Source organism: Lutra lutra, chromosome 9 (assembly GCF_902655055.1).
Source record: "Lutra lutra chromosome 9, mLutLut1.2, whole genome shotgun sequence".
In the NCBI taxonomy this organism is placed as follows: domain Eukaryota; kingdom Metazoa; phylum Chordata; class Mammalia; order Carnivora; family Mustelidae; genus Lutra; species Lutra lutra.
Genome location: NC_062286.1, coordinates 50286577 through 50290866, shown reverse-complemented (window position 1 = coordinate 50290866; position 4290 = coordinate 50286577). Strand labels below are relative to the sequence as shown.

The window sequence follows — 4290 nt, the reverse complement described above, 5'->3', positions numbered from 1 at the left end:
CTTGTTTTCCAGCACTGCTTTGGAATTTTCCTTTTCTTTCCTTTCTTTTCTTAAAAAAAATTAGTTTCAGTTGAACTTAGGGATGAAAGAGAAGTAAATGTAAGAATTCAGTTCATCTTGAACTAGAGTTTTTTTTTTTAAGATTTTATTTATTTATTTGACAGAAAGAGATCACAAGTAGGCAGAGAGACAGCCAGAGAGAGAGGAGGAAGCAGGCTCCCCGCTGAGCAGAGAGCCTGATTCGGGGCTCCATCCCAGGATGCTGGGATCATGACCTGAGCTGAAGGCAGAGGCTTTAACCCACTGAGCCACCCAGGCGCCCCTCTGGTATATTTTCTTGATAGACCTCTCTGGCACATTGTTGACAATTGTTTCCTTCTTGAAATCCCCTCTTTTGGGATGGTTTTGTTTGCCTGTTGTTTTGTTTTGGTATATTTTGGGACATCTGGATCTTTAGGCATGTGCATCTTCTTCTTTGCTGAATACTACCACAATGTGCTCTAGAAGGACGATAGTACTACACACCCCCACACGCAGTATGAAATACTCTAACGGGATTATTTAAGGACAAGCGTTGGTAGAGTTGGGATGCTCCAGATCTCTGCCCCACAGCATTTGCTCAGCTTCTCCTTTGTACCTTCTCCCCACAACTCTCTCTTGTGAACCTGAATCCTGTTACTGGCTTAAGTCAACCCCATGACCATCCCCACTGTCCCCACAACACAAACCAACTGAGAGCATTAAAGGCTCACTCTCCTAAAAGCTTGTTTTTGCATTTTGTTCCTTGTCCCCAAATCACCGGAGGCCTTCCAGGGCAGTCAAATAAAGTCTGAGCTCCTTGGATTGGCACCCAAGGCCTTCCCCTGCCCAGCTTCCTCATTCTTTCCATGACTTATTTCCCCCCACTCTCTATGGGAGAGCACTTGAATCCAGGCAAGGGGACCCATCCTGGTGCTGGGGGATAAACCAGTACAGCCATTCTGCAAAAACATGTGGTAATACTTGATAAGGTTGAAAATACACATACCAAACAACAAAGCAATTCCACTTTTGCATATATGTACCAGAACCACACAAACAAGGATATTTGTGCAGCATGGTTTGTAGTGCTTAAACTTGGAAACAATCCGAATGTCCATCAAGAGCAGAACGGAGGGGCACCTGGGTGGCTCAGTGGGTTAAGCTTCTGCCTTCAGCTCAGGTCAGGATCTCAGGGTCCTGGGATTGAGCCCCACAACAGGCTCTCTGCTCAGTGGAGAGCCTGCTTCCCACCCCGCACCCACCCCCCCACGACCTGAGTCTCTGCCTACTTGTGATCTCTGTCAAATAAATAAATAAAATCTTAAAAAAAAAAAAGAGCAGAATGGGTAAGTTCCAGTCTCTGTACCCTTCCCCACTCTGCCCCCCACTGACCTAGCATCAGTGGGGCTATTTCTTTTTCAGACCATCTATCTTCATTTAAAACAGGAGCCTGACTACCTACTTTATAAAATAGTTAGAATTTGGGACGCCTGGGTGGCTCAGTTGGTTAAGCAGCTGCCTTTGGCTCAGGTCATGATCCCAGCGTCCTGGGATCGAGTCCCACATCGGGCTCCTTGCTTGGCGGGGAGCCTGCTTCTCCCTCTGCCTCTGCCTGCCATTCTGTCTGCCTGTGCTCGCTCACTCTCCTCTCTCTCTGACAAATAAATAAAATCTTTAAAAAAAAAATAGTTAGAATTTTTTCCCCCACTGAAAAATGAATTTCCTGTATCATGTAAATATGTAAGAAAACTCTAACAAGTTGTGGTCAACTACTTGTTTATCATTTTTTGAAATCTTTTTAATCTAATCTACTCTTTTTTAATCCACTTTTAAAAGTTTATTTACAGTAAAATCCATTTCACCATTCAGTTCTAAGAGTGTTGACAAATGCATACAGCCAATCTTTTGCTTTTTTTTTTTTTTTTTACAAAGGAGTATCAACATAAGTCTCACTTAATTTATCTTAGATTTTGTCCATTGAAATATGAGACTTTGGAAAACAAAGCTTGATTTCACAATTCAGTAGGCAAGTTGTGTTTTCTCCATGAGTTCACAAAAGTTCAGTTTCACCCATTGGTCCTTGCTCAATTGTTTGCATAGGTTCTGATTGTCTTTTAGAATGGCCAGTCATGGGCTGACCCTTTCCACCAAGATCAGAAGGGAAAACAAGCCTTGCTTTCAACTCTCTACAGACACTTGACAAGCCATAGCTGCAGGTGAAGGGTCCAACCAAGGAGTGTCTAAACCAGGTGCCCTAGGCTGCCAAGTCCAGAAGTGACCTAAAACTAAATGGCAGGAGAGGGTTTGCCATTTCTGAGCTACTTTGTCATCTAGAAAGTGTCAAGATTTGATAGCCTAAGCATTGAGGGAAAGTGAACACTTGTCCCTACACTTCTCCAAGAAAGGCAGGGGAACTTGGACTCTTAGTAGGCAAGTACATGAAATCAACTAAGTTAACTTTTTAACCATAAGTCCACCATTCTGTTTGTTCTGACATGATGCAAAAAAAATTTAATTGTTCATTGATTAAAACCTAGAAATACTTTATGCCATCCCATCAAGAGACCAACTACTACCTCACCCAATATTATATCCCTCCCTACCCCAGTGGTATTGACCTTTATTCTTCAATGGATGACTTCAAAAATGGGATGCTAAGCCTCACCAAGATGGTGACTTTGATGGCCAGACCCTCTGAGGTGGCCAGCCCCTCTTGTGGTGTAAGAATTAACATATCTTACAAATTTCCAGGTGGTGCGGATGCTGGTGGTGAGAGGACCACACTTTGAGAATCACAGCTATAAATCTAAAAATTTATAGGAAATGTGGAAGGCAGAGGAACCTATTAACATTATAAGGATATATTTTAAATCCAGACTCTGAGAAATAGTTCCTTCAACAAATAAATCATAAGGAAAAAGAAAGCAAGAAAGAACCTAGAGATTAAAAGAGACTTAGTAGGCATGGAAATTAGGGCCAAGAGAGCATAGGTGAAATACAAGCCTTTATCTCTGTATGAAGCTGGATGTCAACATCTACCACATTCTGCCCAGTGCCTCCAACAAGAGCTACAGGCCAGCCTACTTAGACTGGTCACCTCCAAACCACTTCAAAAGGGAAGCTTGCCTATCGACTTGAGTATAAAATATCATGGGAGCTCTTTGTTTGAGCACCAGTAGAAACAATATCCTATCATTGCAGAGTAGACAGTGACAGATTCTAGCTTCTACTGTGTAATCTGGTCCCAGGATGATACTGGGCATAAGGCTTTCATTGATATTTACTTCATAGATCAGATGATGTCTTTGACTTTAATATCCTCCCACAAAATTACTTGAAGCGGGTAAAACAAGTATCTAAGTTGGCCAGTGAATCTTAAGAACTGGACATTCATCCCAAGTTGGATCTGGGCCTCAAGGAAGGACAGATCATCAAGTTGAGTAACATTAACATTGCAACCAAGAGATGATGGGTTTCTAAGCCCAGGACTACAGGGGACTAGGGGCCTAAGTTTACTCCCAGACCCACTTGGAAGGCAAAGTCATTATTCCCCTTCTATCCTCAGAGGATGTCATGAGCAGTCATGTTGCCCCCACCACCCATTCCAAATCTAACCATGGAAGCAATGACACAGATAACCTTTTAGGATGGGCTTCTCCTACTCCTCTCATGACACTAGCTCCAGTCTCTGAGCAATGACTTGGGGAGCCTTTGGCACTGCATCCAGCTCTGTTTCAAACCTGGCACCACAACCATCCAACTAAGTCCAGGACTGAATAGCCTCGGCAGAACATCAAGAATGGAATCGAAGGGTGCCTGGGTGGCTCAGTGGGTTAAGCCGCTGCCTTCGGCTCAGGTCATGATCTCGGGGTCCTGGGATCGAGTCCCGCATCGGGTTCTCTGCTCAGCAGGGAGCCTGCTTCCCTCTCTCTCTCTGCCTGCCTCTCTGCCTCCTTGTGATCTCTGCCTTTCAAATAAATAAATAAATAAAATCTTTAAAAAATAAAAAAATAAAAAATAAATTAAAAAAAAAAGAATGGACTCGAGGAATAAAAATGACCTTGAGAAGATGGGGAAGAAAACCCCATCTTTGATGAAGAAAATGGACAAGGTTCAGAAAAGACTTTTTCTAAACACTTTCAATATATAATATATCTGTTTGGGGGATGATCAGAATACTCACACAGAGCCAGGGGGTATTCTTGAAGACTTTGTCATAGAGTTCATCCCTGAAATGATGCACAAGGCAATGTCAATTGAAAGACAAGG

The 4290-nt window shown here is 42.9% G+C and overlaps 1 pseudogene; it reads left to right on the top strand.

Moving 5' to 3' along the window:
* Positions 1 to 990: 990 nt before the first annotated feature.
* On the top strand, positions 991 to 3797 carry LOC125109805 (adaptin ear-binding coat-associated protein 1-like; annotated as a pseudogene).
* The last annotated feature ends 493 nt before the right edge of the window (positions 3798 to 4290 follow it).